Below are 14,098 nucleotides of genomic sequence, written 5' to 3'. Positions count from 1 at the left end.
TCCAAGCTCCTTCCCCAAAGGTGCAGCATGCAGATTTATTATTAATTATCACCACCATTATTACTGTTTATTAATTACCTACCCTTAACCTTAATATTCCAGGGTGGGACGTGTGTGAGAGAGTGAGAGAGAAATCCCCTCAATAACCAATAAACTCTTAACTACCTATATTTAAACGAATTGTTTAAAACAGTCTAAATGTGTACAACTGCACTAGGACCCATGAAATCAAATTAAAACCCAGCTTCCTCTGACATACTTATGCATTGAAAAGCATCTCATAGGCAAACACACACACAATTAAACTGTTCATAAAGAAATGCCTAAAATAAAATAGGTGTGTTAAAGAATAATGACCTCAAGCTGATTTCTGAGGAGAATATTAAAAAAGAGTGCAGCCTGTTGGCTTCTAATATCCCACCAAAGATTGCCAGGTGACTCTTAATTCATCACGAGCCACAGACCACCTGAAGGTGGGACAACCACTTAAGGGACAAGAGTTTCAGGTGAGTCAAACATTAAGCTCTCCCTTGCTCATCTGCACCCTCCTGTTTCAATAAAAAGTTGCTTTCTATCATCTCAGACTATTTGTCCATTGGGTTTAGCATAAGCTACACTCACTTCCAGCAGCTCCCCAGGATGAATGTCTGCAACATTTCCCATCATCCATTCCTTCATAACCAGTGGTGGCTCATGACCGTTAGGACTTGTACAGCGGACTGCAGGGAGTCCAATGGTAGGTGGAATCTGTGCCAGTTAATTCTAGTTTTGTCCCCATCGTCTCCATGGTTGAGTTCTGCAAGGGCAACATGGCAGACGAAGGAGGAGAAAGTTGGCAGTCTGGACCAGTTGCAAAGGTGAAGGTGGGCAGGTCAGGGCTGGCTTGGGGGCAAGCTGCAGTTGGTGGGGCAATTGCCTTAAAGAAGCAGCCTCTGTTGCTAATGGCAATACAATACACGTCTCTTTCAGCCACAATTTCTAAGGTAAGGGGAAGCACCCAGTGCCACAAACTGTTTTATTTCTCTTTACAGATATGAGCTGCTATGCTTTAGTGAAGCCGCTAGATGGTGGTGGTGCAAAGATTTCAAATCCTAGCATGCAAGGTGTTTAATTTGAGAAAGGGAAAAGAGTGGAGTTATCCGCAGTGGGTTCAAGTGCAGTGCTCACTTAAGCTAAATTGCAATACAAGTCTGATAGTTAATTGGAACAGTTAGGGAAACCCCGGTTGGGGGGTGAGGATTCTAGAATTGCTACCCTTTCTATTTTAATGGGTGCAAAAGAGCAAGGACAAATATCTGCATCTCCTCTTTAGGGAATAATTCTCTCCAGTGCTTTTAATGGTACAGATTTTGAGGCAAAGGCGCTCTCTCTCCTGTTGATCTGTGCTTTGTGGGCGAAGTGCATTCCACCATCTCATTAATTCAAAAGGGGTTCATTGCATTGACATCAGTCCAGTTATTCTGGTGCACATAGAAACATTTTGATGTACACTCAATGTGGTATACAGTGGTACCTCGGTTTACAAACTTAATCTGTTCCGGAAGTCAGTTCTTAAACAGAAACCATTCTTAAACCAAGGCGCGCTTTCCCTAACAAGGCCTCTCACCACTGGTGCCCTTCCACCTTTTGGCTTCCATTCGTAGACCGAGGTAAAGTTCTCAAACCAAGACACTATTTCCAGTTTTGTGGAGTTTGTAAACTGAATAGTTCCTAAACCGGACTGTTCTTCAGCCGAGGTACCACTGTACTTTTAATATCCCGGGGCAGCATCTTAAACACATTTATTGTCCCTATGCCCACAGAGCAAGCTTGAAGGGCAGTCATAGTCATGGCTTCCTCCCAAGAATCCAGGGAACTGTCGTTCGCTGAGGGTGCCGAGAATTGTTAGGTGACCCCTTTTCCTCTCAGTGAGTTACAATTCTCAGAGTTGTTTATGAACCAATCTGTCTCTCCAGGGAACTTTGGATATTAGAGCTGAGCAGGATTTAATACTTATGTCAATATTTCACCTCCTCTCTCTGTCAGCATTGTGTGTGGGAGTCTTAAATGGGGAGGGAGTGTCTTAAGTGGGGAAGGAGTGGCGTTTCATGATGGTTTTTATGCTGATTTATGTGTTGGCATAGTTGTTTGTATTGTGTTAATATGTTGTTAATTTTATTCTAAAATTGTTGAACTACTGCAGTATCCATGCAGACAATAAAAAAAGGTGATTTCAATGCATGTTCAGAGAGCTGTTTTCAGTGCCTGAAGTGCTCTGTGGCCACTCTAAGGATCTCTGTATAAGTTCAGGGGCCTTGTGCTTTCTTTCTGATTACCTTACAAGGGGAATTGAGCCTTGATGGGAGGTGATGGGGTGGGGAATAGAGGAGAACTCTTGCTTGGAGGGATATTGCTTTACAGAGGCATAGTTGGGGGGGGGACAGGGCGCCATGGCCCCAGGCACACATTTTTGAGGGGCACAATCTGGCACCCCCATGACAGGTATGCAGCCCTGGTGGCTGAGACACGGCAGTGGGTATATTGGTCTAATGGGCAGGTGGATGGAGGCAGCTGGCAAGGAGCCTATTGGAGGCGGGCTCCATTCACCCTCAATGTGGGGTCTGTGCCCTCCCCCCATGCATGCCCCCACTCCAGCTTCACAATCCACTGGGGGGCATAACATTTGTCCTACCCCGGGTGCCAGCGACCTACACTATGCCACCGTTACATTATAATTCCAGTGGTATTGGGATTATCACTGAAATCCTATGTGTACTTACCGTATTTTCCGCTCTATAAGACACACATTTTCCCCTCCAAAAATTAAGGGGAAATGTGTGTGCGTCTTATGGAGCGAATGCAGGCTCCTTGGCTTCAGCGATAGCAACACGAAGCCTCCGAAGCACAGTAGGAGCGCTCCCGCCGTGCTCCAGAGGCTTCGGGTTCCTTTTGCTGAAGCCAGGAGAGTCTTACGAAAGGAACCCGAAGGTGAAAGGAACCCACTCACTCTCCAGATAGCTGCCTGAAGCCTCCGGAGCACAGTGGGAACTCCCGCCGTGCTCTGGAGGCTTCGGGTTGCCTTCTGCTGAAGCCTGGAGAGCAAGAGGGGTCGGTGCACACCGACCCCTCTCGCTCTCCAGGCTTCAAAGATAGCCGCCTGAAGCCTCCGGAGTGCAGCGGGAGCTCCTGCTGCGCTCCAGAGGCTTCAGGTTCCTTTTGCTGAAGGGTAGGTGCCCCTTCAGCTAAGGCGCAGCGCCCCTTCAGCTAAGCGGGAGGAGAAATGGAAGGGGCTCCATTTCTCCTGTCGCTTCGCTGAAGGGGCACTTTGCAGAGAGGGGGAGATTTTTTTTCCTCTTGTTCTCCCCCTCTAAAACAAGGTGTATCCTATGGTCGGGTGCATCCTATAGAGCGAAAAATACGGTCCTTAAGGCCCACTGAACGATGAGAGGCTTTCTTCCATTTTCTGTTTTGAGCCACAATTGATCTGATGTTGGTGTGGTTTTATGTTTCTCTGTTTTATATTGATTGTTTTCAATGTTGTTTTTTTATATAGTTTTTTTTATGCTGCATGATGCTCCAAGAATATTGACATCCCAAAGATCCCAGGTTCAATCTCTGGCATCTTCAGGTCAGGTAGTGTTGGGAACAACCTCTGCCTGAGTCCCAAAAGAGTTGCTGCAAGTCAATGCAGGTCAGACTTAGTGGAGAATGAGCCATTAGGGTGAATGGGAGATTGACCTATCAACCTCAGCCTACAACCAGTTGTGAAAGAAACCCAAACTCTGCTTTTTCCGACTTCTTTTTTAAAATGGATTTTTACATCTATTTTATTGACTGTAAGGTTTGCACAGTGAAATGGTCGCCAGGTGGTGCTAGAGGCATGGAAATGTGTGCAGAGCCTAAGAATCTTACCATCAGCACTCAGTGAGCTTAATTCTGTGAACTACGTTGCTGTGAAGTTCCTCCTCTGTAACAGAGGTGAACCCATCACCAAGTTATTCCCCAGCATGGATGGAGCAACTTGCCTAGGAGAAGAGGTTACAGTATCTGGGGCTGTTTAATTTAGAGAAAAAGCTAGCAAGAGACCTGTATAAAATCATGCGTTGTGTCAAGTAAGTGGTTAGGGAAAAGACTTTCCTCCTTTTCTGTATTAGAACTTGCAATGAAGTTAAATGTTGGAAGATTCAGGACAAAGGAAACAACTTTTCCACACAGTGCATAGCTTAACTATGGGATTTGCTTCCCCAGGAGGCAGGGATGGTCACCAACTTGAATGGTTTTAAAAGAGGATTGGACATATTCATGGAGGAGAAGACTACCCAAGCTTACCAGCCATGATGGATAGGTTCTGTCTCCACAGTTGGAGGCTGAATTCCAGTTGCTGGAAACTACAGAAGGGGAGACTGCCATTATGCTCAGGTCTTGCTTGTGGGCTTCTCATAGGCATCTCTTTGGCCACTGTGAGAACAGGATGATCTGGGAGTCAGAAACGAAGGTAGGGAGTATCCTCATTGCTGTGACTACTTCAAGGGATAAATCCCTTTGGTGTTTAGTCTTGGAAACCTGCCCATGACTGCTTTAAGTTAAATGTAATGAGACTGACATGCTTACAAAAGAAGGCTAAGGCAGAATCTGATGCTTCAAAAGAAAACATTGCTGCAGGGCCAAAGGAATTTTAAAGTGACGTCAATCATTTTCTGTGTTTTTGGCCTTCATTACTGTCATCTTGAAGCCTCCTTTCAGGCTCTAAGTCTTTACTCAAGGTGGTTATTGCCAACGGCATATCTACCAGGAAGAACCATTTGCCATTATTTGCCTTATAAGCTTTGTTGGCTCAAGGCTGATCTGATTGATATGAGGTGCCCTTCGAGGGTGCAGTTGCCACAATCTGCTTCTGCATACATAGCGAAAAGATATCTGGTAGATAGGGTGCAAAGTTTTATATCAGTTCAGATATCATTGATAGTTTATTGTATCAACCAGAGGTCATAACAACTGGGCCTTCTAATGTCTCACTATACCAATAAAAATTAAATTAAGATACAAATAAAAGACCTACATATGTGATGCTAATGCAGTACCGTACACGAATGCTATGCAAAAGAATGAAAGAATGTTACCCTCCTAACTCTCTCCCCTCTCTTCCCCTCCAACTGCATGATATCTTGAACGAAAGTATCTCTTCCAATAGACAACAGACCTGATTACCTAGTTCATCTAAGGTGAAGTAAGCCTGGCAGGACAGCTTTACTCTGTGGTTTGAATCCCTTTATGCATTGGATAGATTTAAGCATGTTGTTTACATGAGGCTAGTTATCCCACAATGATTTCCTTTATTTCCATGCCGTTAATAAACCATTGCTATATCACAAGAACATATGGAAGCTGCCTTGAAATGAGTCATACCACTTATGCATTTGATTATTTGAGGGGTGAGGAACCCTTTTGGTTCCACAGGCCAGATTCTTCTCAGGGTCTGCCTTGTAGGCCAAATTTTATCAGCAGATGGGAACCCATGGGTCAATCACACAGCATCATTGTGATGTCACATGGCTGGCAGGCAAGCAGTGTTGCCCACCTGTCAAAATCCCAAATGCAGCTTTGCAAAGAAGCAGACCCTCATTTAGAGTTGGAGTGGGGCTCTTTCTTTTTTTTTTTGAAATCATTTTTGTTGGATTTTACAGATACAAAATTATAATAATCCAAATGCATATCCATATGTAGAGATTACTCTGAATCTCACGACTACCCCCCAACCCCTCCACGGGTCCTAACATCAACATTTACAACTGCATATTATTCCTTACTCTATGTTTTATATCAATCCAAGTTATTCATGGTATCTGTTATATTACAAGTGGGATTAAAACCCTGCTAATGTTTCCATCTGCTTGCAGTGGTCTCCTAGATAAGTTATAAATTTTTCACATTCTTTTTTATAGTCCTCTTGGTTCCTGAGTTTTCCAGTCAGCTTTGTCATTTCAGCATAGACCATCAGCTTGGCTTGTCATTCCTCTCTGGTAGGGATGGATAATAATAATAATAATAATAATAATAATAATAATAATAATAATATATTTATTATTATTTATACCCCACCCATCTGGCTGGGTTTCTCTAGCCACTCTGGGTGGCTCCCAACAGAATAATAAAAACATGACAAAACATCAAAAATTAAAAACTTCCCTAAACAGCGCTGCCTTCATATGTCTTCTAAAAGTCAGATAGTTGTTTACTTCCTTGACATCTGATGGGAGGGCGTTCCACAGGGCAGACACCACTGCTGAGAAGGCCCTCTGCATGGTTCCCTGTAACCTCACTTCTTGCACTGAGGGAACCACCAGAAGACCCTCAGAACTGGACCTCAGTGTCCGGTCTGAACGATGGGGATGGAGATGCTCCTTCAGGTATACTGGGCCAAGGCCGCTTAGGGCTTTAAAGGTCAGCACCAACATTTTGAAGTGGGCTCGTAAACATACTGGGAGTCAATGTATTTCTTTCAGGACCGGTGTTATATGGTCTCAGCAGCCATGAAAGAGTGGGGCTCTTTCAAATAATGCTTTGAAACCAAATGCTTTAAGTTGGTCATTGTGGAAGGATGGGGACCTCAGTGCTGACCTCAGCCCAGCCCAGCCCAGCCTCTCGCCATAGGGCTCAACCTCACTATGGGAGTTAGAAACCAAGGTGGGTGGCACGCCTATCCCTGTGACTTCTTCAGAGAATAAATCCGTTTGGTGTTTAGTCTTGGAAACCTGCCCATGACTGCTTTAAGTTCAATATAATGAGACTGAAATGCTTAACAAAAGAAGGCTAAGGTAGAATCTGATGCTTCAAAAGAAAACATTGCTGCAGGGCCAAAGGAATTTTAAAGTGACGTCAATCATTTTCTGTGTTTTTGGCCTTCATTACTGTCATCTTGAAGCCTCCTTTCAGGCTCTAAGTCTTTATTCAAGGTGGTTATTGCCCACAGCATATCTACCAGGAAGAACCATTTGCAATTATTTGCCTTATAAGCTTTGTTGGCTCAAGGCTGGTCTAATTGATATGAGGTCCACATCGAGGGTGCAGTTGGCACAATCTGCTTCTGCATACATAGCGAAAAGATATCCGGTAGATAGTGTGCAAAGTTTTATAACAGTTCAGAAATCATTCAAAGAGTTTATCGTCATCTTTGGCAATCACTCGTAGCCGTGTAAGATTGTCTTTCATAAACACGGTTTTAACAATGAGTCTGTAAGTGACTGTGGAGGCCAATTCTGGATCCACATGTCCTTCCACAATGGGGATATAGGTTTCCAGGTGGGAGCTGATCACGGTGTGGATATGCAAAGCTTGCCTTCCTCTTAGCACTTTTCTCCCTTGCGTCCTGAGTTCGAGTGTCTTCAAAGCCCATGACACCTTTGGTAAAGGCTGTTCTCCAACTGGAGCACTCGCAGGCAAGTGTTTCCCACTTGTCAGTGTTTATACTACTTTTTTTATATTTGCCTTGAGACAGTCTTTAAACCTCTTTTGTTGGCCATCAGCATTATGCTTTCCATTTTTAAGTTTGGAATAGAGTAGTTGCTTTGGAAGACAATAATCAGGCATCTGCTCAACACGACCAGTCCAACGAAGTTGATGTTGAAGAATCATTGCTTCAACACTGGTGATCTTTGCTTCTTCCAGTACACTGATATTAGTTTGCCTGTCTTCCTAAATGATGTGTAAAAATTTTTGGAGACACCGCTGATGGAATCTTTTGAGGAGTTGGAGATGGCATTTATAAGTGGTCCATGTTTCACAAGCATATAGTAAGGTTGGTAGTACAATAGCTTTGTAAACAAGCATTTCGGTTTCCCTGCGAATGTCCCGGTCCTCAAACATTCTGCACTTCAATCAGGAGAAAGCCGCACTCACAGAGCTCAAGTGGTGCTGGATTTCGGCATAAATGTTGGCCCTTGTGGAAAGATAGCTGCCTAGGTAGAAGAAGTGATTGACACTTGCTCTAAAATGCTCCATTTTCAGAAATCCCTTCTAGATTCTATCCAGAAGAGCCAATCCTGAAGTTCTTTCATTCATGGTCAGAGCAGAATTCAATTCTGAGGAGTAATAACTATTTATGAGGTCTTGGCGTATAGGCTTCCATTGTTGGTTATTACCCCATTCCATATAACACAAAGCAAGAAAACATTCAGTTGGCTGAGTTTGCAATTCATTTTGATATAATTTTGCTGGGCACAGCCAGCCATTGCCTTAGTTCTTGGCCACCCCAATTCTGTATGTAAGAGAGCTCCAGAGATACCTGAACAAAGGGAATAAAGTTTCTAAAGAAATGTATTCTGCACTATTTCTAAGGCTTTGATGGAATTAGAATCTGAGCCCCAAATTTCCACACCGTAAAGCATTTGGGTTATCACCTTACTATCAAAAATATTTAGGGCAGGTTCGGTCAGTTGACCTCCCTTATTATGATAAAATTTCATCAAAGCTCCTATTGTTTTCTGTACTTTAGATTTCAATGCCTCCATATGCCATTTTCACGAAAAGGTTTCACTAAAGTGAACACCCAGATATCTAAATGAGTGGGTTTGTTCTATAACTTGCTGGTCTGAAAACCATTTATGCCTAGGGAAACCACAGTCTGAGTTTTAGAGTGTTTTATGGATAAACTATCCTATTTGCAAGACATACTAAAGAAATTTTTGAGACTCGGACAGGAGAAGGAAAGAAGCACCAGATCATCCACCTACAAGAAAATGAATATCCTTAATCACAGGGAAAGGAGAGTTTGCAGAAGCCAGCTGTGGTACCGATTCATTAATATAAATGTTTAAAAGGGTGGGAGCCAATATATATCATTGTTTCACTCCTCTTGAAGTCTTGAAGTTTTAAAGCCTTCAGTCATACCTCCATTTAGAACAACTCTGGCCCCCATTTCCTTATTGCTATATAATTCTTGAATCGATAGCAAAAGTCTGTGGTCTGTGTTGGAACTTGATAATTTCTCCCACTGTTTCGATTTGTAGAGTCAAAAGCAGCAGAAAGATCAAGAAAGGCTGCACAGAGATTATTCTTAAAATTCTTAAGTGTCGGTTTTTTTATGTGGTTCAGAGTAAAGCATTGATCCATGGTGTTATATCCTCTCCTAATTTTTGCCTGTTCTTTGTTTGCAACCAGTCTCATAATTTTTGTAGAAGATTCTGAGCTTAAAGCTTGGAGGAAATACCTAGGAAGCTAATCGGCTAATAGTTATGAGGGTCATTCCTGTCCCCCTTCTTAAAAATGGGGAAATGATGCTCCTTTTCTGGATGGGAGGCATTTGTCCTGTACTACTTATGGCAGGAAGCAAGACAGCCAGGATGGATGCCCACCAGTCTACAGAATATATTCGTTATATTGCTCAGTGTAGGAGAAACTGGCCAGTGCAAACAGGCACTGAGCAGGCAGAGCAACCACTATTCTCTGGTGGATCATGGATATTGAGAACTTTCATGGCCCAGAGGTCCCTGCCATGCACACGTCCCTGTAAGTCCCATTGAACTCAGATAGGTGCATTTCTGGGTAGGCTGGCCTAGGATTGCACCACAACAAAAGCAGACAGATGACAGTGGCCAGTCTGCATAGAAAGCAAAGGTTGTCAAAGACCATCTAAGCATTTTATCCTTGCGACAATCCCGTGGGTAGTATCACAGCCTTCAGGTCCTCTGCAGCTGGGGTGGTTGATATGTTAATTATTATTATTATTATTATTATTATTATTATTATTATTTATAACCCACCCATCTGACTGGCTTCCCCAGCCACTCTGGGCAGCTTCCAACCAAATATTAAAATACAGTAATACATCAAACATTAAAAGCTTCCCTAAACAGGGCTGCCTTCAGATGTCTTCTAAAAGTTTGGTAGTTGTTGTTCTCTTTGACATCTGGTGGGAGGGCGTTCCACAGGGTGGGCGCCACTACCGAGAAGGCCCTCTGCCTGGTTCCCTGTAACTTGGCTGGATCCCTGTAACTCCTCTTCCTCGTCTTGACTGTTCGTGTTGCTGTTTTGGTTGAGAAATAGCCAAATTTTAATGGATTATTGAGTTGTTCTTGTTTTTTTATTATGTATTTTGTGTTTTTATATTATGATTTTATGTTGTGAACTGCCCTGAGACATGCGGGTATAGGGTGGTATTCCAATTTAATAAAAAAATAAAAATACAATAATAGTAAGTTAGACTCAGAGACTGTGACTCGCCCATGGCTACCCAATAAGCAAAGTTTTGAGCCTTTGGCTCCTGGGTCCTAGTCCAACACTCTAAGCACTATACACACTGGGTAGATTTCTGGGTTTGTATGAGAACGGAGAAAAGGTTGCCTAGCTAGAACACCCATTTTGTTGTTTAGTCGTTGTAATGAGTATGGGTTGCTCGTGCGTAAGTTGCCGTCTCTCCTGGCTATGTTGCCTTGTTTAAACCTTTCTGTCTGGACAGCCCTTCACTTCGTGACTGCCTCAATCGCTAGCAGAATCCGTCAGTGGGCGTTTCTTAAACCTTTTCCAACATAAAAGTTGTTTGACGCCAAGTCTCCTCCTACTCTCCCTGCGCGGAAGCCTTCTGCGCAGGGAGGGCGTGGGTAGCAGAGGACCCGTGCTCTCCCCGCTGGTGTCCGGTGAAGAGTCCTGGAGCCCTCTCACCGATTCCCCCATCTGCCCCCCTTTATCTCTGGTGTTGCGCTGATTTGCTTCCCCATCTGCTGAGCTGCCTCTCTCCCTGCTGGGCCCTTCTCCAGCATTATTTGAGAGCCTCCCCTCCGCCTCTAGCTCTGATGTGAGTTCCCTGACAGTCGTGTCTGAATCTTTGTGGCCCCATGGACCAGAGCATGCCAGGCACTCCTGTCTTCTAACACACATTAGCAGGCATATAATCAAATCTCTTATTTAAAATACTTTGAGGATTTGTCCTAAGGCTTCTTTTTTTAGGGGGGAAAGGGGTGGGACCCTATTTGCTATTGTTGGCAAAACCCCTGCTTCAAGTTAATGTAATTTGTATTGAAGATTGATGCTTTAGCTTTCAAGTGCTATGCAAACACACCTCATTCTGAGGTTGCCTCTGCTGGGATTCAATGCTGCCTCCATCCCAGCTTTCATATTTAATGGATACAGAACTGTAGTGCCAAAATGCTTTTTGATCAGTGTTTGAACCACAAATCTGAGGCATTTTTGGACAGAATTTGTGAAAGCGTTCTCCAGAGTAGGGGATGCTTCAGAGACTCTCCCCACCCAATTTTCTCCTTCAATGGATTTAAGGCAGGCTCATTGACCTATTTGTGAGCTGGTGGGCTCATTCAGAACATTGAGGAAGTGCTGTGGTCTCCAGTCACAAAATGGCTGCTGTCATGTGTGTTAGGCCTGGGCGATGTATGAGGGCCAGTGTATGATGGCGCCTTCACCTGGTGGTATATCACAAATGGAGCATTGTTGTTGTTTAGTCGTTTAGTCGTGTCCGACTCTTCGTGACCCCATGGACCAGAGCACGCCAGGCACTCCTGTCTTCCACTGCCTCCCGCAGTTTGGTCAGACTCATGTTTGTAGCTTCGAGAACACTGTCCAACCATCTCGTCCTCTGTCGTCCCCTTCTCCTTGTGCCCTCCATCTTTCCCAACATCAGGGTCTTTTCCAGGGAGTCTTCTCTTCTCATGAGGTGGCCAAAGTATTGGAGCCTCAGCTTCAGGATCTGTCCTTCCAGTGAGCACTCAGGGCTGATTTCCTTAAGAATGGATAGGCTTGATCTTCTTGCAGTCCATGGGACTCTCAAGAGTCTCCTCCAGCACCATAATTCAAAAGCATCAATTCTTTGGCGATCAGCCTTCTTTATGGTCCAGCTCTCACTTCCATACATCTTACCGGGAAAACCATGGCTTTAACTATACGGACCTTTGTTGGCAAGGTGATGTCTCTGCTTTTTAAGATGCTGTCTAGGTTTGCCATCGCCTTTCTCCCGAGGAGCAGGCGTCTTTTAATTTTGTGACTGCTGTCACCATCTGCAGTGATCATGGAGCCCAAGAAAGTAAAATCTCCAACTGCCTCCATTTCTTCCCCTTCTATTTGCCAGGAGGTGATGGGACCAGTGGCCATGATCTTTGTTTTTTTGATATTGAGCTTCAGACCATATTTTGCGCTCTCCTCTTTCACCCTCAATAAAAGGTTCTTTAATTCCTCCTCACTTTCTGCCATCAAGGTTGTGTCATCTGCATATCTGAGGTTGTTGATATTTCTTCCAGCGATCTTAATTCTGGCTTGGGATTCATCCAGCCCAGCCTTTCACATGATGAATTCTGCATATAAGTTAAATAAGCAGGGAGACAATATACAGCCTTGCCGTACTCCTTTCCCAATTTTGAACCAGTCAGCATTACCTTTCGTTTTCCGGCTGCCTCCTTCCTGCTTGCACCAATAGCGGCGGCAGTTTGGCTTCACCCCGATGCTTCATGACAAGGCCAGTGTGCCTCCCTCCGTGCATTAAACTGTGGTTAATGCTGAACACTGGTTGGTGAAACAAGTAATCCTTATTGAGAGTATATGGGTAAAAATTGTAGGAGAGGGAAACAACAGTGACCTTACTGTGGGAGTTGGCTATGGACTTCCGAGCTGGAATGAAGACTTGGACCATGCCTTTCTAGAGCACATTCCCCAACGTACAATAAGGAGAGATATAATAATCATGGGAGGCTTCAACTACCCTGATACCTGTTGGGACTTAATCTCTGCCAGGAATGTGACATCCAACAGATTCCTCAATTGCCTCACCGACAGTTTTGTTTTGCAGAAGGTGGAAGAAGCAACAAGGTCAGCTATCTTCAACCTTATCACCAACAAGGAGGAACTGATCACCACCCTCTTTTTTGTCAATGTGTAGTTCTCAAAAATCCTGGTCCTCAGTAAGCAGTTCTTCTTTATGTAACATGTTTTTGGAAAGCGGTTTCCTTAACTTTTTGTGTGCTCCTTTCCACTAATGTAAGTGGTACCTCTGGTAGCAAACGGAATCTGTTCCGGAGGCCTGTTCGCAACATATAAAGAATGCAACCCCCAGTGGCGCGTCTGCGCATGCACGAGTTGTGATTTGCCTCTTCTGCGCATGAGCATGACATCATTTTGCGCGTCTGCGCATGCGTGAGCGGCAAAACCTGGAAGTAACCCTTTCTGGTACTTCCGGGTCACCGCGGGACGTAACCTGAAAGAACATAACATGAAGCAGACGTAACATGAGGTATGACTGTATGTGTTTCAGTTCAGATTTGATTCTATTATATGCATTTTTATACACACTACTTGACTGGAGAAATTCAGAGATGTGTGAATACTGAAGGATGGCTTTGTGTCAGCTCAAGGATTGCTTGAGGAAGTGTGAATGGGGTCAGTTTGTCTTAAAATTCCAGCTGAATTGAATTTCTCCCCAGCCATCCTTCTGAGTTCATATTTAGTACCTGTTTGCTTTCATGGGTATGCTATTCATCATAGTTATGCTCCCCACCCACTCATATTGGTTTCAGAGTCCACTCTTCTAATGCAAACTTATTATTTCTTCCTCCCTCCCCAGGATGAAATCCTATTTACACTTTTGCTCTGTGGCGTCTCTAGGCAACCACCCCACATTTCTTCCTTCCAGGTGCCTCAAAGTGCTTAACTACTTGAGGTAATTGGGTTGACAGAGCTCCTTACTACTTGTTGCTGAAATAAACAGTGAAATAAATCTTGGGGCAGGCATATTGAATAGTTCGATCCTTATCATGGAATGAGGATAGAGGCGCCTTTGGATGTAGCTGTTTCTCGACCCCCCCCTCCACACACACACACACACACACACACACACAACGTAAAAGATAATAAATCAAACTGGTATTCACGGAAGGCTGTAAGAAAGTAATTTTCTTTTATTACATGCAAATGTGTTCTGCGTTGTGTGAGGAAAGACAAATAACGATCCGGATCAGATGGTTGCCCTTTTTCTTTACCTCTTGTCTCATCCCTTAAATTGGCTTCCTTATTTCATTCATATATATATATATATATATATATATATATATATATATATATTACACACACACACACACACACACACACACACAGTGGTACCTTGGGTTACATACGCTTCAGGTTA

The sequence above is a fragment of the Podarcis pityusensis genome (assembly GCF_964106645.2).
Source record: "Podarcis pityusensis genome assembly, chromosome: 15".
In the NCBI taxonomy this organism is placed as follows: domain Eukaryota; kingdom Metazoa; phylum Chordata; class Lepidosauria; order Squamata; family Lacertidae; genus Podarcis; species Podarcis pityusensis.
This window is presented reverse-complemented; position numbering follows the sequence as displayed.